The sequence below is a fragment of the Oncorhynchus masou genome, unplaced genomic scaffold, assembly GCF_036934945.1.
Source record: "Oncorhynchus masou masou isolate Uvic2021 unplaced genomic scaffold, UVic_Omas_1.1 unplaced_scaffold_1103, whole genome shotgun sequence".
NCBI lineage: Eukaryota > Metazoa > Chordata > Actinopteri > Salmoniformes > Salmonidae > Oncorhynchus > Oncorhynchus masou.
The window spans coordinates 174,687-198,941 of record NW_027000752.1 but is presented as its reverse complement, the minus strand read 5'-3'; the positions used below and the strand labels follow the sequence as shown (position 1 = coordinate 198,941).

Below are 24,255 nucleotides of genomic sequence, written 5' to 3'. Positions count from 1 at the left end.
CACATAACGTACTGTTCTCTACCAGCCTGGGTGTTTGGCAACGGTATATTTACATCTCCCCGCTATGCTTGTAGACCTGCTGAGCAGGGCTGTCTGCTTTATAGCAGACTCTCAGATTCCTCTAGCCCTGTGTCATGGCTAGGGTGAGCTTGGAGTGGGGATTACAATTGGCAGGACAGGGAGGGAGGGAGGGAGGGGGAGGGAGGGAGGGAGGGAGGGAGGGAGGGAGGGAGGGAGGGAGGGAGGGAGGGAGGGAGGGGGTGAAACAAAGTGCTGGGCAGCTGTGTTCGATTGGTCGATGGGAGGTCCTTGGATTTAGATTCCATTCTAGTGCTACATCTGCCATGAATAGACATTCTAGTTCCTTCTATAAATATCTGGCTGAGGGAGGTGTGTGGGGGGGACAGGGCGTAAGGGTTGAGAACGGAGGGCCAGTGACAGTGTTGACGAGAGGTGGGCGGTTGCTGTGTGCATAAAAGCCTTTGGCCGAGGAGCACTTTCATTGGAGGTTTGAAAGAGACTAACCAAAGTCATCTACAGCCAGCCAGTCAGCCACTCAGTCAGTCAGTCAGCCAGTCAGCCAGTCAGCCAGTCAGTCAGCCAGTCAGTCAGCCAGTCAGCCAGTCAGTCAGCCAGTCAGCCAGTCAGTCAGCCAGTCAGTCAGCCAGTCAGTCAGCCAGTCAGCCAGTCAGTCAGCCAGTCAGCCAGTCAGTCAGCCAGTCAGTCAGTCAGTCAGTCAGCCAGTCAGCCAGTCAGTCAGCCAGTCAGCCAGTCAGTCAGCAATTCAGTCAGCCAGCCAGCCAGCCAGTCAGCCAGCCAGTCAGTCAGTCAGTCAGCCAGCCAGCCAGCCAGCCAGCCCACAGCCCTTCTACTGGTACAGTACTACTCCTCTTCCTCCAGCAACCATGACAGAGAGACATATCCCCTTCAGCCTGCTCCGCACCCCCAGCTGGGACCCCTTCCGTGACTGTTACCAGGGCAGCCGGCTCTTTGACCAGGCCTTCGGCATGCCGGCCCTCCCTGAGGAGTTCGCGACCTTCCCCAGCACCCACTGGCCCGGCTACATGCGTCCATCTGCCCTTAGCCCTGACATGTCCACTGCTGGATTCATACCCTCCATGATGCCCCAGAGCCCTGTGATGTCCCCCCTGCATAGTGCCATGATGCAGGCTGCCATGATGCCCCAGGCCGCGGTGATGCCCCAGGCTCCCATGATGGCTCAGGCTGGGGCAGCATCGTACGCCCTTGCCCTCTCCCGCCAGCTCAGCTCTGGCATGTCTGAGATCAAGCAGACCCAGGAGACATGGAAGGTCACTCTGGACGTCAACCACTTCTCCCCTGAGGAGCTAGTGATCAAGACCAAGGATGGCGTGGTGGAGATCACTGGTGAGTAGCTCATATCTGGAGATCTCTTTGTGTGTCTGTTTCTGTCTATGTCTCTGTCTGTCTCTGTCAGTCTGTCTCTGGCTCTCTCTGTCTCTATTTGTCTCTGTCTCTGTCTGACTCTGGCTCTCTCTGTCTCTATTTGTCTCTGTCTCTGTCTGACTCTGGCTCTCTCTGTCTCTATTTGTCTCTGTCTCTGTCTGACTCTGGCTCTCTCTGTCTCTATTTGTCTCAGTCTCTGTCTGTCTCTGTCTAGCTCTGTCTGTCTCTGTCTCTGTCTAGCTCTGGCTCTGTCTGTCTCTGTCTCTGTCTAGCTCTGGCTCTGTCTGTCTCTGTCTCTGTCTGTCAGTCTCTATCTCTGTCTAGCTCTGGCTCTGTCTGTCTCTGTCTCTGTCTGTCAGTCTCTGTCTCTGTCTTTCTCTGCTTCTGTCTCTCTTTGTCTATCTCTGTCTAGCTCTGGCTCTGTCTGTCAGTCTCTGTCTCTGTATTTCTCTGCTTCTGTCTGTCTCTGTCTCTGTCTGTCAGTCTCTGTCTCTGTCTGTCAGTCTCTATCTCTGTCTAGCTCTGGCTCTGTCTGTCTCTGTCTCTGTCTGTCTCTATCTCTGTCTGTCAGTCTCTGTCTCTGTCTAGCTCTGGCTCTGTCTGTCTCTGTCTCTGTCTGTCAGTCTCTGTCTCTGTCTTTCTCTGCTTCTGTCTCTCTTTGTCTTTCTATATCTGTCTATCTCTGTCTGTCTCTATCTCTGTCTGTCTTTGTCTCTCTATATCTGTCTATGTCTCTGTCTATATCTGTCTATGTCTCTGTTTTCTATCTCTGTCTCTGTAAGTCTGGCCTCGCCGTTAGTAAAAAAAAAACAAGATTCATTTGTTCCAGTAATAACACCCACCAGAGGCCGAAATAGTCTTGAAAACGTTTGACAGCGATGGAAATCAAATGCCCTTCCAACTGGTTCATTCTGGCGCCGGCCATGAAATCAGGACAAAGGAGCGATAATTTTGGTGGCCACTGGCCAACGATGGTTACAATTGAAATCAGCTGTGCGGGTGATTTTTGTGCGTATTTATATTTTAACGAGCGAGAACCTTGTTTTAGTACGCTGGCCAACTCTCCATGCAACAGTCCCCATGTGTTTCAATGGGAATACACACGCAACTACCAAAATAAAGGAAACACCAACATCAAGTGTCTTAATAGGGTGGTGGTCCACCACCAACCAGAACAGCTTCAATGCACCTCGGAATAGATTCTACAAGTGTCTGGAACGCTATTGGAGGGATGTGACACCATTCTTCAATGACAAATTCCATGATTTGGTGTTTTGTTGATGGTGGTGGAAAACATTGTCTGAGGCGCCTCTCCAGAATCTCCCGTAAAGTGTTTAATAGGGTTGAGATCTAGTGACTGACTGACTGACTGACACACACACACACACACACACACACACACACACACACACACACACACACACACACACACACACACACACACACACACACCCATGCTCATTTGAGTTTTTATCGATGACCCAAAGCATGATGGGATGTTCATTTCCTAAACACCTACTATGTCCCTCATTTACTCAAGTGTTTCCTTTATTTTGGCGGGTACATATATATGACCTGCATTTAATGATCGAGTCACATGAGACGTCACACTTACTAAACACTACCAAGTACACTTAGTGTTTCACTTGGCTTAGTACATGAGGTGTTACTGTGTCATAGAAGACAGTGAGGTGTTACTGTGTCATAGAAGACAGTGAGTGTAATGGTGTACAAACTCTAGATTGGACTTCAAACAACACTTTTTCATCTTTACATTTAATATATTCCCTTACTTACTTTGTGGTTAGCTAGGAACTAAAACTACTATTAATGCCCTGGGTTAAGGCCCTGGTTAAAGGCCCTGGTTAAATGTTCTGGTTTAATGCCCTGGGTTAAGGACCTGGTGAAAGGCCCTGGGTAAATTCCTTGGGTTAAGGCCCTGGTTAAAGGCTTTGGGTTAAGACCCTCGTTAAAGGCCCTGGTTAAAGGCCCTGGTTAAGGCATTGGTTAAAGGCCCTGGTTAAATGCCCTGGGTTAAGGCCCTGGTTAAAGACCCTGGTTTAATGCCCTGGTTAAAGACCCTGGTTAAAGACCCTGGTTTAATGCCCTGGGTTAAGGCCCTGGTTAAAGGCCCTGGGTTAAGGCCCTGGTTAAAGGCCCTGGTTAAATGCCCTGGGTTAAGGCCCTGGTTAAAGGCCCCGGGTTAAGGCCCTGGTTAAAGGCCCCGGGTTAAGGCCTTGGTTAAAGGCCCTGGTTAAATGCCCTGGGTTAAGGCCCTGGGTTAAGGCCCTGGTTAAAGGCCCTGGGTTAAGGCCCTGGTTAAAGGCCCTGGTTAAATGCCCTGGGTTAAGGCCATGGTTAAAGGCCCGGGTTAAGGCCCTGGTTAAAGGCCCCGGGTTAAGGCCTTGGTTAAAGGCCCTGGTTAAATGCCCTGGGTTAAGGCCCTGGTTAAAGACCCTGGTTTAATGCCCTGGTTAAAGGCCCTGGTTAAAGACCCTGGTTTAATGCCCTGGGTTAAGGCCCTGTTTAAATGCCCTGGGTTAAGGCTCTGGTTAAAGGACCCGGTTAAAGGCCCCGTTTAAAGGCCCTGGGTTAAGGCCCTGGTTAAAGACCCCGGTTAAAGGCCCTGTTTAAAGGCCCTGTATTAAGGCTCTGGTTTAGTGCCCTGAGTAAATTCCCTGGTTAAAGGCCCTGGGTTAAGGCCCTGGTTAATGGCCTTGGTTAAAGGCTCTGGTTTAATGCCCTGGTTAAAGGCCCTGGTTTCATGCCCTGGTTAAAGACCCTGGTTAAAGGCCTGGTTTAATGCCCTGGTTTAATGCCCTGGTTAAATGCCCTGGTTAAATGCCCTGGTTAAAGGCCCTGGTTAAAGACCCTGGTTTAAGGCCTGGTTAAAGGCCCTGGTTAAAGACCCTGGTTAAAGGCCCTGGTTAAAGGCCCTGGTTAAAGGCCCTGGTTCAAGGCCCTGGTTAAAGGCCCTGGTTAAAGGCCCTGGGTAATTTCACCTTTAAAGGCCATGGTTTAATGACCCTGGTTAAAGGCCCTGGTTTAATGCCCTGGTTAAATGCCCTGGTTTAAGTGCCCTGGTTAAAGGCCCTGGTTAAAGGCACTGGTTAAGGCCCTGGTTAATGGCCCTGGTTAAAGGCCCTGGTTTAATGCCCTGGTTAAAGGCCCTGGTTATAAAGGTAATTTCCCTGTGTTAATGCCCTGTTTAAATGCCCTGGTTAAAGGCCCTGGTTTAATGCCCTGGTTAAAGGCCCTGGTTTAATGCCCTGGTTAAAGGCCCTGGTTAAAGGCCCTGGTTAAAGGCCCTGGTTTAATGCCCTGGTTAAAGGCCCTGGTTTAATGCCCTGGTTAAAGGCCCTTTTAATTCCCTCAGGTTAAAGGCCCTGGTTAAAGGCCCTGGTTAAATACCCTGTGTTAAAGGCCCTGGTTTAATGCCCTGCCCTGATTTACTGTGGTTAAAGGCCCTGGTTCCCTGGTTTCATGCCTGGTTAAAGACCCTGGTTAAAGGCCCTGGTTAAAGGCCCTGGTTATTAAAGTAATTTCATTCTCTCCCCAGTGTGGATGGCCAAATGCCCTGGTTAAAGGCCCTGGTTTAATGCCCTGGTTAAAGGCCCTGGTTTAATGCCCTCAAGGCCCTGTTAAAGGCCCTGGTTTCATGCCCTGTCAAAGACCCTGGTTAAATTTAATGCCCTGCCCTGGTTAAAGGCCCTGGTTTAATGGCCCTGGTTTAATGCCCTGGTTAAATGCCCTGGTTAAAGGCCCTGGTTAAAGGCCTTTACTCAAACAAACTTAATAGTTTAATGCCTGGTTAAAGGCCCTGGTTAAAGGCCCTGGTTTAAAACCCTGGTTAAAGGCCCTGGTTAAAGGCCCCCCAGTTATTAAAGGTAATTTCAAAGTCTCTCCCCAGTGTGGATGAATGCCTGTTTTAAGGTCATTTCACACCCTCTCTCCTCAGTGTTGTGGTCCTCTGGGAAAGGGGGGACAGGTCCCTGTGGCAAACTCCTTTTAGCAGCTCAGCTGTCGTCATAACAAACAGATATACTGTGAGGTAACAGGGCAGTATTTCAGGCCTGGCATGGAGGGACCTGGTTTAAAAACCAGTCAAAAAAGTAAGTCATTTTAGGCAACAACATGGACAAAAAGGGTGTGGATCCTAAAGAGGTTGAGTTAGCGCCTCCGTGTAACGTGTAACGTGTCAAAGGGGACATGGATAAACAGTACCGACACCAGGCAAGGGGGACAGGGGGGCATGACTTCTATTCTCGGCCCCTCGTAAAACAGAACAGATGGTCACTCCTAAAGAGTGAACCAGTAGCTCCCTTGATAGTGTTGAAGTATCAGGGGAAGAGTCAAGACACAAAGAGAGAGAGTGTCCTTACTCAAACAAACTCTGGATGAGCAGCAACACTGCAGGGTGTGAGAGAGCATGCTAAGACCTTACTCAAACAAACCTGGTGTGTGAGAGAGTGCTAAGACCGCGTGTGAGAGAGTCCTAAGACCGGTGTGTGAGAGAGTGCTAAGACCTGGTGTGTGAGAGAGTGCTAAGACCGGTGTGTGAGAGGGTGCTAAGACCCGGTGTGTGAGAGAGTGCTAAGACCGGTGTGTGAGAGAGTGCTAAGACCGGTGTGTGAGAGGGTGCTAAGACCGGTGTGTGAGAGAGTGCTAAGACCGGTGTGTGAGAGGGTGCTAAGACCGGTGTGTGAGAGAGTGCTAAGACCGGTGTGTGAGAGAGTGCTAAGACCGGTGTGTGAGAGAGTGCTAAGACCGGTGTGTGAGAGAGTGCTAAGACCGGTGTGTGAGAGGGTGCTAAGACCTGGTGTGTGAGAGAGTGCTAAGACCGGTGTGTGAGAAGAGTGCTAAGACCGGTGTGTGAGAGAGTGCAAGACCGGTGTGTGAGAGAGTGCTAAGACCCGGTGTGTGAGAGGGTGCTAAGACCGGTGTGTGAGAGAGTGCTAAGACCGGTGTGTGAGAGGGTGCTAAGACCGGTGTGTGATGAGAGTGCTTTGTCAAGACCGGTGTGTGAGAGAGACTGCTAAGACCGGTGTGTGAGAGGGTGCTAAGACCGGTGTGTGAGAGGTGTGCTAAGACCGGTGTGTGAGAGGGTTGTGCTAAGACCGGTGTGTGAGAGGTGCTAAGACCGGATGTGTGAGAGGGTGCTAAGACCGTGTGTGAGAGGTGCTAAGACCGGTGTGTGAGAGAGTGCTAAGACCGGTGTGTGAGAGAGTGCTAAGACCGGTTGTGTGAGAGGGTGCTAAGACCGGTGTGTGAGAGGTGCTAAGACCTGGTGTGATGAAGCCTGTAGAGGGTGCTAAGACCGGTGTGTGAGAGAGTGCTAAGACCGGTGTGTGAGGTTGAGTCAAGACCTGTGTGTGAGAGAGTGCTAAGACCGGTGTGTGAGAGAGTGCTAAGACCGGTGTGTGAGAGAGTGCTAAGACCGGTGTGTGAGAGGTGCTAAGACCGGTGTGTGAGAGGGTGCTAAGACCGGTGTGTGAGAGAGTGCTAAGACCGGTGTGTGAGAGGGTGCTAAGACCGGTGTGTGAGAGGGTGCTAAGACCGGTGTGTGAGAGAGTGCTAAGACCGGTGTGTCGAGGGTTCACTAAGACTGGTGTGTGAGAGGAGTGCAAGACCGGTGTGTGAGAGACTGCAAGACCATGAATGTGGAGTCAACACTGCTAAGACCGGTGTGTGAGAGGGTCAACACCACACAAACAGTACATTAATCTGGAGTCAACACCACACATACAGTACATGAATCTGGAGTCAACACCACACATACAGTACATGAATCTGGTGTCAACACCACACATGACATGAATCTGGAGTCAACACCACACATAAGACCTGGTGTCATCACCACATGAGTACATTAATCTGGGTCAACACCACACATAAGACCTGGTGTTGTCAAGAATCTGGAGTCAACACCACACATACAGACATTAATCTGGTGTCAACAAATAAATAAATCCACTGTTGCTAAGACCGGTGTGTGTCACCATGACTCCAGAGTCCACAGGCAAAACCATGAATCTGAGAGGAATCTGGACAAACATAATAAATCGTGTCCAGATGCTTCACCAGAAAATACACGTAATTGAGTCAACATCAACATCATTGTTGGAGTCAACAACACATACAGGGCTATATTTCACAACAGCAATAAAATTGCACTGTTGTCAAAGAACCTGGACGACTGAATGGTCAACAAATAAATAAATCAACACTGTTGCATGAATCGCCTGTAACACTTTGAATCACCATGACAAATATAGGAATCTGTCAAAAAATACAGTACATTAATCTGGCGTCAGAGCCTCTGTAATGACTGGTCACAAAATAATAAATGTCACTCCCATTTGCTTCAGAGATTAAGTTGACTCCAGGTCAAGCTCCTTTTAACGTTGATTTTGTCAACAACTAAAATGACCATCAAGCCTGTAGAATCAGGTGATTGGACAAGCCTATAGAGGGTTGATTGGTCAAGCCTGTAGAGGGTTGATTGGTCAAGCCTGTAGAGGGTTGATTGGTCAAGCCTGTAGACGGTTGATTGGTCAAGCCTATACAGTTGATTGGTCAAGCCTGTAGACAGTTTATTGGTCAAGCCTGTAGAATCTGGTCAACACCACACATTGATTGGTCAAGCTATACGTTTGATTGGTCAAGCCTGTAGAGTACATTGATTGGAGTCAACACCTGTAGAGTATATTGATTGGTCAACACCACACATAGAGGACATGATTGGTCAAGCTACACATACGGTTGATCTGGAGTCAAACTACATATCCAGTTGATCTGGTCAAGCCTGTAGTACATTGATCTGGTCAACACCACACATGTACATTAATCTGGTACATGAATCTGGAGTCAACACCACACATACAGTACATGAATCTGGAGTCAACACCAGACTACAGTACATGAATCTGGAGTCAACACCACACATACAGTACATGTAATCTGGAGTCAACACCACACATACAGTATATTAATCTGGAGTCAACATCACACATACAGTACATGAATCTGGTCAACACCACACATACAGTACATTAATCTGGAGTCAACACCACACATACAGTACATGAATCTGGTCAACACATGTACATTAATCTGGAGTCAACACCACACATACAGTACATGACTCCAGAGTCAACACGACCAAACCATGAATCTGGAGTCAACAGTACACATGAATCTGAGTCAACACTGTACCATGAATCTGGAGTCAACACTGAATCTGGAGTCAACACCACACATATCATGAATCTGGAGTCAACATCACACATACAGTACATTAATCTGGTCAAGACACACATACAGTATATTAATCTGGTCAACACTACAGTATATTAATCTGGAGTCAACACTACACATACCATGAATCTGGTCAAGCCACACAAACCATGAATCTGGAGTCAACACTACACAAACCATGAATGAGTCAACACCACACATAGATGTTTGATCTGGTCAAGCCTGTAGACGGTTGATTGGTCAAGCCTGTAGACATTGATCTGGAGTCAACCACACATACAGTATATGGGTCTGGAGTCAACACCACACATAGTACATTAAGAGTCAACACACAGCGATGCAACATCACACATACAGTACATGACTGTGTCACCACCACACATATAGTATATTAATCTGGAGTCAACACCACACATACAGTACATGAAGAGTCAACACTACACATACAGTACATGATTCTGTCAACACATCCATACATGACTGGAGTCAACACTCACATACCATGAATCTGGAGTCAACACTTCATACATGAATCTGGAGTCAACATGAATCTGGAGTCAACACCACACATACCATGAATCTGAATATCTGGAGTCAACACCACACATACAGTACATGAATCTGGAGTCAACACTACACATACAGTACATGAATCTGGAGTCAACACCACACATACAGTACATTAATCTGGAGTCAACACCACACATACAGTACATGAATCTGGAGTCAACACCACACATACAGTACATTAATCTGGAGTCAACACCACACATACAGTACATGAATCTGGAGTCAACACCACACATACAGTACATTAATCTGGAGTCAACACCACACATACAGTACATGAATCTGGAGTCAACACCACACATACAGTATACATCATGAATCTGAGTCAACTCACATACAGTATATTAATCTGGAGTCAACACCACACATACAGGACATGAATCTGGAGTCAACACCACACATACAGTACATTAATCTGGAGTCAACACCACACATCCAGTACATTAATCTGGAGTCAACACCACACATACAGTACATTAATCTGGAGTCAACACCACACATACAGTATATTAATCTGGAGTCAACACCACACATCCAGTACATTAATCTGGAGTCAACACCACACATACAGTACATTAATCTGGAGTCAACACCACACATACAGTACATGAATCTGGAGTCAACACCACACATCCAGTACATTAATCTGGAGTCAACACTGTTTTTGCTATTTTTTATTATCACTTCAGTTCATTTAGTAAATATTTTCTTAGCTCTACTTTTCTTAAAACTGCATTATTGGTTAAGGGCTTGTAAGTAAGCATTTCATGGTAAGGTCTTCGGCTCTTGTGACAAATACAATTTGATTTGATCTGTTCTGAATTACATTAAAGAAAATGATCAAATATGTCTCAATTAATTATTTTATAGACAGTATCCAAATAGTAACCTTCCTTCCTTCCCTGAGTCCTTCCTTGAGTCCTCTTCCTCCTTCCGCCTGGAGCATAAAGCCATTGGCAACAGCTTCCCAATGTATGTGGTGTTGTACGATATTCTGACTGCTGTTTCCCCTAGAGTATAGATGCCATGAAATCTGGATAAAGTATCAGATGAATAAGATAACATGAAGATATAACGAGAGATTAAAGCACTGTCTGCCTCCAGTCTAGTACTTCATCCATGAACTGTGGTCTCTTCTCCTTCCTGCTCCAGCCTGCCCCCTATGGCCGACGCTGAGAAGGTGACGTCCACCCTGTCCTCTGAGGGAGTTCTGACCGTGGAGGCTCCTCTGAACAAGCAGGCCATCAAGGCTGCAGAGATCTCCATTCCTGTCATCATGGGCAACAGCAAGACCAAAACCCTGATGTCATGACGATGAGGAAGGGAAGTGGCAACGGGTACCACCACCCTGACGATGAGGAAGAAGAGGAGTGAAGAAACTGATAATGATAATGCCACACCGACAATATAGTTACAATAAGCTCTTGAAATGCATCAAGAAAATGTTTCACACTTTCTCACGCCTTGAACATTGTGAGGGAGAAACAAGATACATTAGATACCCCTCCCACATTGCCCTCTCTTTCATTCAACCATCCACCCTCACTCCGTCTATCTGTCTGTCTGTCTCTTAGTTTATCTCAACTCTCTCTGTAATGAGCTCAGCTCTGCTGTGTGGCTGGCTGTCAACACATCTACACCATCTATCATGCTATATCTCACACTCCAGTAATTACTATCTGCATTTGAATCAGGGAAACAAATCTGTTGCACAGACACAGACACCCTCCTCATCTATATTATGTGCTTGTTAGACACTGAAATCTATTACATCTGCAAACAGCCTGTCGTTAGTCTGTCTGCTGCGCCTCTCTCTCTCTCTCTCTCTCTCTCTCTCTGTCTCTCTCTCTCTCTCTCTCTCTCTCTCTCTCTCTCTCTCTCTCTCTCTCTCTCTCTCTGTCTCTCTCTCTCTCTCTCTGTCTCTCTCTCTCTCTCTCTCTCTCTCTCTCTGTCTCTCTCTCTCTCTCTCTCTCTCTCTCTCTCTCTCTGTCTCTCTCTCTGTCTCTCTCTCTCTCTCTCTCTCTCTCTCTCTCTCTCTCTCTCTCTGTCTCTCTCTCTCTCTCTCTCTCTCTCTCTCTCTCTCTCTCTCTCTCTCTCTCTCTCTGTCTCTCTCTGTCTCTCTCTCTCTCTCTCTCTCTCTCTCTCTCTCTCTCTCTCTCTCTCTCTCTCTGTCTCTCTCTCTGGTCTGTCTCTCTCTCTCTCTCTGTCTGTTCAAGGGCTTTATTGGCATGGGAAACGTGTTAACATTGCCAAAGCAAGTGAGGTAGATCATATACGAAAGAGAAGTAAACAATAAAAAATTAACAGTAGACATCACACATACAGAAGTTTCAAAACAATAAAGACATTACAAATGTCATATTATATATATATACATACAGTGTTGTAACAATGTACAAATGGTTAAAGTACACAAAGGAAAATAAATAAGCATAAATATGGGTTGTATTTACAATGGTGTTTGTTCTTCACTGGTTGCCCTTTTCTCGTGGCAACAGGTCACAAATCTTGCTGCTGTGATGTCACACTGTGGAATTTCACCCAGTAGATATGTGTCTCTAATATGGTTATACATTGGGCAGGAGGTTAGGAAGTGCAGCTCAGTTTCCACCTAATTTTGTGGGCAGTTAGCATGTCCACTGAATAGTATGCTGAGTCTGTACATTGTCAAAGATTTCCTTAAGTTTGGGTCAGTCACAGTGGTCAGGTATTCTGCCAATTTTACTGGCAGTGGCATCGGTAGCATCTGTGTTAGTCTGAAGATAAATAGAGACACAGAGAGAAAGAGTGACAAAGGTTGTCAAGCACTTAATCTGACCACTAGTATTTCCATTTATCCATAGAGAGATAGAGATAGTAGTTATCCATAGAGGAGATAGTAGTTATCCATAGAGGAGATAGTAGGGAGATATCCATAGAGGATATAGTAGGTATCCATAGAGGAGATAGTAGTTATCCATAGAGGAGATAGTAGTTATCCAGAGGAGATAGTAGTTATCCATAGAGGAGATAGTAGTTATCCAGAGGAGATAGTAGTTTGAGGAGATAGTAGTTATCCATAGCTAGGCTAGAGGAGATAGTAGGTATCCATAGAGGATATAGTAGAAATCCATAGAGGAGATAGTAGTTATCCATAGATGAGAGTTATCCATAGAGGAGATAGTAGTTATCCATAGATAGAGCCATAGACAGGCGCCATCTTCTACAGGCCGAGTCACACACAACACCACTCCCATCCAGCTACGGGTGTCAGGGAACCACAGCGAGGCTATCCAGTTCCTGCTCATCAAGTCTCCCCTGGGATTCTTCTGGCTCCAACGACACAATCCCCTCATCAACTGGTCTACTGGTGCAATCATGAGCTGGAGTCCGTTCTGCCACGCCCATTTCCTGAAGTCATGACAACCTGCCCCACCTTCACAGGGGCTCGGAAGGTGCCCCGGACCTCTCCGCCATTCCCGCTGAGTACCAGGACCTCCGGGAGGTGTTCAGCAAGGTCCGGGCCATGTCGCTTCCACCGCACCGACCCTATGACTGCGGGATTGACCTTCTCCCTAGCATCACACTGCCCCGGTGACGTTTGTACTCTCTGTCGGGACCGGAAACCAAGGCTATGGATACCTACATATCTCCTTAGCTGCTGGATTTATCCGTCCCTATTACTCTCCTGCCAGCACAGGGTTCTTCTTCATGGTGAAAAAGGACAAGACCTTGTGCGCGTGCATTGACCAACGACGTTACAGTTAAGAACGGTTACCACGCTACCACTCATCTCCTCAACCTTCGCGCCGCTCCAGAGATGCTACTGTGTTTTCCAAGCTGGATCACATTACCTTCCTCCTCTCCTGAAGCGACCAGGTTCGGGAGCCGGGATAGGTAGTCCGCCGTGACGTTCCTTTTTCCTGCCTTGTGACGGACACAGAACCTGAAAGTTTGGAGCTCCAGATACCACCTGGTCACACGAGAATTCCTGTCCTTCATGGTCTGGATCCAGGTCAGGGCTCTGTGGTCCCTGCGCAGGTCAAATTCCCTCCCAAGAAGGTAGTAACGGAGGCTATCTAGGGCCCACTTTATAGCCAGGCACTCCTTCTCGATTGTGAATACCTGGTTTCCCTGGGCAACAGCTTCCGACTCAGGTACAGCACAGGAAGCTCTTCTCCTGGCTCCCCTTGGGCCAGAACAGCTCCAATTCCAACAGCCGAAGTGTCCACCTGCACGAGAAACCTCTTCAGCAAATCCGGGGTCTGCAGAACAGGGAATGAGCACAGTCGTTTCTTCAGCATCATGAATGCTTCCTCACATTCCTCAGTCCACTTCACAGGGTTGGTGGCCACCTTTGTAGTGAGGTTGGTCAGAGGGACAGCGATGGTCGAGAACTGCGGAATGAATCTCTGGTACCAACCTACCAGACCTAGGAAGGACTTCACCTGTGTCTTGGTTCTGGGTTGAGGGCTGTTCATGATGGACTCCACTTTGTCCATCTGAGGCCATACTTCACCTTTACCCAGCTGGTAACCCAGGTACTTTGCCTCCTGTTTCTCCTGATTGCATATCCAGCACTTATTTGTATGACTTATTCAAAACTGTCAATGAACAGCTGCAAACATACACAGCCTCACATCATTCATTTTCAAAGACACAATTAGGCATATCAGATTTAAAATATGCAATAACACTGGCAGAACTGGGAAGAAGTGGAATATTAAAGTCAGTGTGGGGAATAACAGTAGTGTTGTTGCTGAGAAGCACGGTAATTTCACTATATTTTAGCCCAATGATAGGCTTGAATCGAATGATAGACGGAAAGAAGGAGCAAAGCCTAGCGGTTTTACTGTCGTTTGATGAACTGTGTTCTCACAATTTACATAGAACTTGGGTATGTGAGATATGAGGTTCTGATCAGGCCCTACACCCAAACAAGGGCACTGCGTTCATCCAATTCTGAGTCAAAACTGTTCGCTGCTCTGGCCCCCCAATGGTGGAACAAACTCCCTCACGACGCCAGGACAGCGGAGTCAATCACCACCTTCCGGAGACACCTGAAACCCCACCTCTTCAAGGAATACCTAGGATAGGATAAAGCAATCCTTCTCACCCCCCTTAAATGATTTAGATGCACTATTGTAAAGTGGCTGTTCCACTGATGTCAGAAGGTGAATTCAAATTTGTAAATAAGAGCGTCTGCTAAATGACTTAAATGTAAATGTAAATGTAATGAGGTGTACAGAAGTTACTGCAGTGTTACAATTGTAAAAATTTTGGTCAAGTGAATGTCGAAGGAATAACTATGTCGTAGTTGAAGAGTCAGATGAAGCATGTTGTTGTAACTGTGATGGAAATCATGTTCCCGAGTTCCCGGAGTGCCCTGTAAGAATGAAGGGTGTCGCAGTAGCTAGGATCAGGGCCATCCAGCAGGTCTCCTATGTGGAGGCAGTGGACATATGAGTGAGCAGAGAGGAGATGGTAGTGGATGTCCCACAGTCTGCAGTGAAAACCACGCAGAAGGATCCCGACACACCAATATTGAAGAAGGTGGACTTTGGCGCTTTTATAGCGCAAGTGATAAATTGCACTAGTCAAACAAATAAAAAATATAAGAAGCTAGACATCACTGTGAAGGCGTAAATAGATTTCTGGATCTCCAAGGCTTTACAGCCTAAATGTTACAGGGATGAATGAAGAGGTTGCCCCTCCCAGGTTCCTGAGCCTATGTGGGGATCTGAATAGACATGTCAATCCAACTGAAGGAGAACAATTTAAAAAAATAAAAATAAATTCAGGGTAGCCCCAAGCCATAAAACTCCTGAACATCTAATCAAATGGCTACCCAGACTATTTGCATTGTCCCTTGGACCCTTGCCTTTTGGCTGATCCATTTGTGGTTTCAGGGTGGGTGAAAACAGAGTTGGGTTCTGTGGAATCGGTGAGGGTAACCAGAATTGGTCTTGTGGTAATTGTATGTGTTTCTGCTGGTCAGAGGGAGCAGGCGCTCCGTGTTAAACGAATGGGGGCAAGAGATGTGAATTGTTTTGCTCTCAAGAAGGCCATTGAAAGGAGTGATTACTGGGGTAGAGGTAAATGTAAAGGTTGACCAACTGAAGGAAAAGATTCTCACTACACTAAGGACCCTGGGACTAAACCCTACCCTCTGCAACTGGATCCTGGACTTCCTGACGGCCCGCCCCCAGGTGGTAAGGGTAGGTAACACCACATCTGCCACGCTGATCCTCAACACGGGGGCCCCTCAGGGGTGCGTGCTAAGTCCCCTCCTGTACTCCCTGTTTACTCATGACTGCACGGCCAGGCACAACTCCAACACCATAATTAAGATTTCCGATGACACAACAGTGGTAGGCCTGATCAACGACGATGACGAGACAGCCTATAGGGAGGAGGTAAGAAACCTGGCCATGTGGTGCCAGGGCAACAACCTCTCCCTCAACGTGATCAAGACAAAGGAGACGATTGTGGACTACAGGAAAAAGTGGATCGAGCAGGGCCCCCATTCTCAGGGCCCATGACAATGTTGAAATGCATTCTGATTCTTCTGATTTCACCGTGGTTGAGGAGTGGTGACATGGGTGTTTCAGTGTGGTGTCACCTTCCGGAGACACCTGAAACCCCACCTCTTCAATGAATACCTAGGATAGGATAAAGTAATCCTTCTCACCCCCCCCCCCTTAAATGATTTAGATGCACTATTGTAAAGTGGCTGTTCCACTGATGTCAGAAGGTGAATTCACCAATTTGTAAGTCGCTCTGGATAAGAGCGTCTGCTAAATGACTTAAATGTAAAAATGTAAATGTAATGGGTAAGTACATGATTACATATTGTACAATAGTGATGCCAGGACAGGAGTTAATACATTTAAGAAAAACAAATAGCATTTTAACACTTTCCTCTCACAGACTCCCTCCCATATGCCAATAATACACATGATGGCAAGCTGATTACTATAATTAGCCAGTCTCTTTCACCTTACAACCAAACCACTCTGGTATGAGATGTAAACTATGTATTTACGGAATAAAAGAAACTGTAATAGTATACAAGTTTAAAAAAGAAACAAGCTTTTCTAAACAGCCTGGATTAACAGACGCCACCTTGTATTATTGAGGCGTAGACAGGGAAGGAGGAGGAGGTTATGGGTGCATCCCATAAATGTGCTGAGAAGGGAGCATGGGCAATACTACCACTTTGTCCAGAAGCTGCTCCTAGACCCTGCCCCGACATCCCCTTCCGGATGAGTGCAGAAGAGATGGAGACTCTTCCGTTTTTTGTTGGCTCAGACCTCACCAAGCAGACGACCAACTACGGGATGGGTCTGGGAGCCGTGTCTGTAGTGGTTGGTATTGAGTCATGTTTGTTAGTGGGCGGTATTGAGCCATGTCTGTAGTGGCCAGTCTTGAGTTGTGTCTGTAGTGGCCAGTCTTGAGCCGTGTCTGTTAGTGGGCGGTCTTGAGCCATGTCTGTAGTGGCCAGTCTTGAGTCGTGTCTGTTAGAGGTTGGTCTTGAGCCTTGTCTGTTAGTGGTTGGTTTTGAGCCTTGTATGTTAGTGGCTGGCCTTGAGCCGTGACTATTAGTGGCTGGCCTTGAGCCGTGTCTGTTAGTGGCTGGCCTTGAGCCTTGTCTGTTAGTGGCTGGCTTTGAGCCGTGTCTGTTAGTGGTTGGTTTTGAGCCTTGTCTGTAGTGGTTGGCTTTGAGCCGTGTCTGTTAGTGGCTGGCCATGAGCCGTGTCTGTTAGTGGCTGGCCTTGAGCCTTATGTGTTAGTGGCTGGCTTTGAGCTGTGGCTTTGAGCCTTGTCTGTTAGTGGCTGACCTTGAGCCGTGTCTGTTAGTGGCTGGCCTTGAGCCGTGGCTATTAGTGGCTGGCCTTGAGCCGTGTCTGTTAGTGGCTGGCCTTGACCCTTGTCTGTTAGTGGCTGGCTTTAGGCTGTGGCCTTGAGCCGTGTCTGTTAGTGGCTGGCCTTGAGCCGTGTCTGTTAGTGGCTGGCCTTGAGCCGTGTCTGTAGTGGGCGGTTTTGAGCCATGTCTGTTAGTGGTTGGCCTTGAGCTGGCTTGTCTGTTAGTGGCTGGCCTTGAGCCGTTTTGTGGCTGGCTTGAGCCGTGTCTGTTAGTGGCTGGCCTTGACCCTTGTCTGTTAGTGGTTGGTGTGGCCTTGAGCCGTGTCTGTTAGTGGCTGGCCTTGAGCCGTGTCTGTAGTGGCTGGCCTTGAGCCGTGTCTGTTAGTGGCTGGCCTTGAGCCGTGTCTGTAGTGGGCGGTTTTGAGCCTTGTCTGTTAGTGGCCCGTCTTGAGCTTTGTCTGTAGTGGCCAGTCTTGAGCCTTGTCTGTAGGGGATGGCCTTGCGGTTTTGAGCTGGCCTTGTCTGTTAGTGGTTGGTTTTGAGCCATGTCTGTTAGCAGGAGGCCTTGAACCTTGTCTGTAGTGGGCGGTTTTGAGCCTTGTCTGTAGTGGTTGGTTTTGAGCCTTGTCTGTAGTGGCCAGTCTTGAGCCTTGTCTGTAGTGGGCGGTCTTGAGCCTTGTCTGTTAGTGGTTGGAATTGAGCCGTGTCTGTAGTGGTTGGTCTTGAGCCGTGTCTGTTAGTGGTTGGTCTTGAGCCTGTTCATGATTGGTTTTGACTGTTGTTCTGGCGTCTGAAGCACAGGGTCGTGGTTCGGGGACACCAGGTCGTCTTCAGCACCATCAGACTCCACTGGTTGTGGCTGAGGTGAATCAGCATTATCAAGGCTGATGTTGCCTCTTGAGCTGAAAAAAGTTTGACATAAATGAAAAGTTAAACGTGTTTTAAGTAAACTTTAGAAACCTCAGCTTAGGCTCTATTAATCATATTTCTCAAATCTGTGCCGCAATGTCTAATAGTGCTGGTTTTCATCATTCCTCTGTAATAAGAGACTGATTCATAATCTATAGGCCTACATAATCACTCATTCAGAAATGGGATACCAGCTGAAATGAGCCAATCACGTAGTGACTTATCAGGTAGAAAATAATGCCAGCAATACTGCAATTCGTTGAGATTTAGAATTCTGTGCAATCAATTCAAAGGTATACCTTCATGGCAGGACGTAAGGTATCAAGAATGATAATATTTTAATAGTGTATTTCCATTCTTTCTGATTGTTTCCCCCAGAACCACTGGGCTGGGCCTTCCTTACGAGCATTACAAAAGTGTCACGGGTGGACTTCCATCTGGTTTTGCACAATTCAACTTCTGCAAAGAGTCAAATAGAATAGAATTGTTAACCAATAACAAAACAGTTATTGTGTCATTACATGTATTTGGCATCTGGAGACTCTATTTGCAGCCTGGCCTTCACCTATTGTCTTGGATTGGAGACAGTGTCACAGTGCATTATGGAGACCTGTGAGGCCATAGAGAGGAAGATGATGGTGACCCATCTGCCAGGACCCACTGAGGAAACCTGGAGAAACTTCTCAAGAGGTTAATGAAAACTGGTACTTTCCCAATTGTTTGGGATCGGTTGATGGAAAACATATTAAGATTACCAAACCAGCAAACTCGGGAGTCGTTTTTGAATGTTATTATAAAGGAATCTTCTCTGTGGTGTTACCAATTACCCTCTTGTGGATGCCAGTTACCCTTCACAAGTGGGAGATATAGGGAGAAACAGTGAGGAGTCTAGGATACCCCTCATGTTTAGGGAGAAACAGTGACGGAGGAGTATGTCAGTTACCCCTTCACAACTATTCAAGTGGGAGATTTAGGGAGAAAGAAACAGTGACTGAGGAGTCTATGCCAGTTACCCCTTCACAACTATTCAAGTGGGAGATTTAGGGAGAAACAGTGACTGAGGAGTCTATGCAGTTACCCTTCACAACTATTCAAGTGGGAGATTTAGGGAGAAACAGTGACTGAGGAGTCACCACTCAAGTGGGAGATATGGGAGAAACAGTGATGGAGGAGTCTATGTCAGTTACCCCTTCACAACTATTCAAGTGGGAGATTTAGGGGGAAACATGTGGGAGATTTAGGGAGAAACAGTGACGGAGGAGTCTATGTCAGTTACCCCTTCAAACTATTCAAGTGGGAGATTTAGGGAGAAACAGTGACTGAGGAGTCTATGCCAGATACCACTCAAGTGGGAGATATAGGGAGAAACAGTGACTGAGGAGTCTATGCCAGTTACCCCTTCACAACTATTCAAGTGGGAGATTTAGGGAGAAACAGTGAAATGTCGTCTATGCCAGTTACGCCTTCACAACTATTCAAGTGGGAGATTTAGGGAGAAACAGTGACTGAGGACTCTATGCCAGATACCACTTGGGAGATATAGGGAGAAACAGTGACTGAGGAGTCATGCCAGTTACTCCTTCACAACTATTCAAGTGGGAGATTTAGGGAGAAACAGTGACTGAGGAGTCTATGCCAGATACCCAGACGGAGATATAGGAGAAACAGTGACTGAGGAGTCTAGCCAGTTACCCCTCAAGTGGGAGATTTAGGGAGAAACAGTGACTGAGGAGTCTATGCCAGTTACCCCTTCACAACTATTCAAGTGGGAGATTTAGGGAGAAACAGTGACTGAGGACTCTATGCCAGATACCCCTTCACAACTATTCAAGTGGGAGATTTAGGGAGAAACAGTGACGGAGGAGTCTATGCCAGTTACCCCTTCACAACTATTCAAGTGGGAGATTTAGGGAGAAACAGTGACTGAGGAGTCTTTGCCAATACCCTCAAGTGAACCATGTTCACCATGTTTGACAGTGGGGATGGCTGTGGTCAGGGTGATGAGCTGTGGAAATCATTTTTTTTTTAAGTTTGAAATATCCAAGCAACATGCGTTCCACTTCATGATTGTGTCCCATTGGTTGATTCTTCAAAAAAAGAACAGTTTTATATCATGTTTGAAGCCTGAAAGTTTCAACAGGAGAACAGCCCAAGGCCACCATTGGCTAAAGCTTTAAACAGGAGAACAGCCCGGGCCACCATTATTTCTTTCAAAGCATTTCAACAGGAGAACAGCCCTGCCACAGCCAAAGCTTTAAGGAGAACAGCAACATACCACCATTTATCTCCAGGGAGAACGGGATGTCTGGTAACAGCTAAGAGAGGAGATGCCGTCCACCAGCAACTAAAGCTTTAAACAGGAGAACAGAGGGGATGCACCATTGGCTAAAGCTTTAAACAGGAGAACAGCCTAGACGGCCACCATTGGCTAAAGCTTTAACAGGAGAACAGCCCGGCCACCATTGGCTAAAGCTTTAAACAGGAGAACAGCCCGGCCACCATTGGCTAAAGCTTTAAACAGGAGAACAGCCCGGCCACCATTGGCTAAAGCTTTAAACAGGAGAACAGCCCGGCCACCATTGGCTAAAGCTTTAAACAGGAGAACAGCCCGGCCACCATTGGCTAAAGCTTTAAACAGGAGAACAGCCCGGCCACCATTGGCTAAAGCTTTAAACAGGAGAACAGCCCGGCCACCATTGGCTAAAGCTTTTAACAGGAGAACAGCCCGGCCACCATTGGCTAAAGCTTTAAACAGGAGAACAGCCCGGCCACCATTGGCTAAAGCTTTAAACAGGAGAACAGCCCGGCCACCATTGGCTAAAGCTTAAAACAGAAGAACAGGGCATGATAATTCATCTTCCGAAAGGACTTTTTGAGAAAATAGATGGCTCTGTACATTGCCGAGTCAAGTGAGGATGCGTTTGTGTCATTTCATGTCGTAGTCTTTGTCACATCAGTAGGTCTAGTCTTTTTAAATGGTTGACTATGTATTTCATTGTCATCATATGAGGAGATGGTGGATATTCAGAGTAATACACAACTGATACATTGTTCGTCAAGCGGGAAAAAAGGGGTTATGTAGTTTTATCTGGAAAATATTTACTGCCTTTGTCATTTACTGCCTTGGTCATTTACTGACTTAGTTATTTACTACCTTTGTCATTTACTGCCTTGGTCATTTACTGACTTAGTTATTTACTGCCTTGGTTATTTACTGACTTAGTCTCGTTTACTGCCTTAGTCATTTACTGCCTTGGTCATTTACTGACTTAGACTTTGTCATTTACTGCCTTAGTTATCTACTGCCTTGGTTATTTACTGCCTTGGTTATTTACTGCCTTGGTTAAGACAAAAGGTACTGCCTTGGTTATTTACTGCCTTAGTTATTTACTGACATAGTCATTTACTGCCTTGGTCATTTACTGCCTTGGTCATTTACTGCCTTGGTCATTTACTGCCTTGGTTATTTACTGCCTTAGTTATTTACTGACTTAGTCATTTACTGCCTTGGTCATTTACTGCCTTGGTTATTACCTGCCTTGGTCATTTACTCCCTTGGTAATTTACTGCCTTAGTTATTTACTGCCTTGGTTATTTACGGCCTTAGTTATTTACTGACTTAGTCATTTACCGCCTTGGTCATTTACTGCCTTGGTTATTTACTGCCTTGGTCATTTACTGCCTTAGTTATTTACTGCCTTGTTCATTTACTTCCTTGGTCATTTACTGCCTTGGTCATTTGCTGAAAGCCTATGTGATGGGTTATATGCAGCCCTCCTGTTCTCTGAAGCAGACATGTCTGTCCACCAGTCAGCTGTATAGGCCCTGCTGTAGCGGAATCCTCTAGTGCTTATTTATTTACTTCCCCTGCCTTTCATTGACTGTAGAGGAACCAACCCTGATACCGAAATCAATAACTACTCTAGGTAATGAACACAGTCTGCTTACAGATACCCTACTGACTCCCTTCTCCTCAGGCAGATAGATAATGCTGTTGACTTTGGATAGGGGTAAGGTTGTGGGTGAATAGGGGACAGGCTCTGATCCAGCATGAAGGTCCTCTTCTCTTTCTGTCATCCAGAGGTAATCTTAGATCTAATTTCACCTAACTAATCGCAAAAGGCCAAACACCTATATGGTTGATATGAATCTAACAACAGCAGCACTGAAATATATTTTGAAAATCTTTGTAATATTTAGATTACAGTTGAATGATTGTTGTAATTTTATAACTGTTGTTATTTTTCTGTTGAGTCACAACTACATGACTCACATTAAGATACCAGGTCCATGAGTGAATTCCTATGTAAGAAAAACGAAACACTGTTTTACCTTGGCTATCTCGCTGCAATAATCATAATGACATAATGACATTTAAAAGCACTAACAGAAAGGTCATTATTAAGATACTGTAAATAAATCCACTATTTTACAATGTGATCATTATATGTCACTATGACAAAAACACCAGATGGTAATGTCAAAGGTCAAGCGAACACTGGTGTTTTGGTTCTTTAACCTCCCCTCCCCTCCCCACCCCTCCCCCTCCCCTCATGCCTCATCTCCCCTCCCCCCTCATGCCTCACCTCCCCTCATGCCTCCCCACCCTCCCATCTTGCCTCCCCTCACCTCCCCTCCCCTCCCCTCCCCTCATGCCTCCCCTCCCGTCATGCCTCCCCCCCTCCCCTCCCGTCATGCCTCCCCTCCCCTCCCCCATGCCTCCCCTCATGCCTCCCCTCCCCTCATGCCTCCCCTTGTTTAGTAGAAACCAAATAAAAGAATTGCATGTCACAATAGCAGTGTCCATTACAGATCGATTTAATGTTAACAATCATTGCTTTTGGTATAGTGTACTTCCAGCAAATGGAGAAAAGAAAAAGCAAAGATTAAAACAAATGTTCAAACAACCCAATATAAAGTATAAATAGAAAATGAATCAGTTTGAAATCCAGTCATTTCATGTTCATATGAATTACATCACGTCTACAGTATAAGTTGATAGTAATGCAGTCAAGTTACAGGTAAATACGTCACCAGCATACACAGTATTATAATAGGGAGAATATTGGAGTAGTTATCGTTTTACACTCAGGGAACAGTATGATAGGCCAATGTATTTCTTGACAATTAAAAAGGTTAACAGAAGGAAGACAAAACGAAACTGTTTTATATATTGGCCAGCGCTCTGCCCAAAAGAAAGGTGAATCGTGGAGCGTGTGATTCCAGTCAACTGTGTGTCATTTCAAAGATCTACAATAAGTAATTATTGTAAACATAAATGTGCCTTAATTTAGGGCAAAATTCTGTTGCCTTACGATATCAAATGAACCCCTCTACAAAATCATTTATTTTGGTAACGTTTTAGCGTTTTCGTTTTCATTAATAATAGTCATAATAATGATAACCGTGTACTTGAAAATGTTTTGTGTCTGTGTAGCGTATCAGTGCATGAGAGGACTGGCTGTGTGTTTCCTCCTGCTTCCGTTACAGTACTCTAGTCTGGATGACTGTAGAGCGTATCAGTGCATGAGAGGACTGGCTGTGTGTTTTTCTCCTGCTTAGTCTGTTGTATACAGTACTCTAGTCTGGATGACTGTAGAGCGTATCAGTGCATGAGAGGACTGGCTGTGTGTTTCCTCCTGCTTTCGTTACAGTACTCTAGTCTGGATGACTGTATAGCGTATCAGTGCATGAGAGGACTGTACTGGCTGTGTGTTTCCTCCTGCTTCCGTTACAGTACTCTAGTCTGGATGACTGTAGAGCGTATCAGTGCATGAGAGGACTGTACTGGCTGTGTGTTTCCTCCTGCTTTCGTTACAGTACTCTAGTCTGGATGACTGTAGAGCGTATCAGTGCATGAGAGGACTGGCTGTGTGTTTCCTCCTGCTTTCGTTACAGTACTCTAGTCTGGATGACTGTATAGCGTATCAGTGCATGAGAGGACTGGCTGTGTGTTTCCTCCTGCTTCCGTTACAGTACTCGTATCAGTGCATGAGAGGACTGTACTGGCTGTGTGTTTCCTCCTGCTTTCGTTAGTACTCTAGTCTGGATGACTGGATCAGTGCATGAGAGGACTGGCTGTGTGTTTCCTCCTGCTTTCGTTACAGTACTCTAGTCTGGATGACTGTATAGCGTATCAGTGCATGAGAGGAGGACTGTCTGGACTGGCTGTGTGTTTCCTCCTGCTTTGCATGTTACAGTACTCTAGTCTGGATGACTGTATAGCGTATCAGTGCATGAGAGGACTGG

The 24,255-nt window shown here is 46.3% G+C and overlaps 1 pseudogene; it reads left to right on the top strand.

Annotated features, from left to right (window-relative positions):
* The first annotated feature begins 426 nt into the window (after nucleotides 1–426).
* LOC135529135 (heat shock protein beta-1-like) lies at nucleotides 427–11,406 on the top strand (annotated as a pseudogene).
* The last annotated feature ends 12,849 nt before the right edge of the window (nucleotides 11,407–24,255 follow it).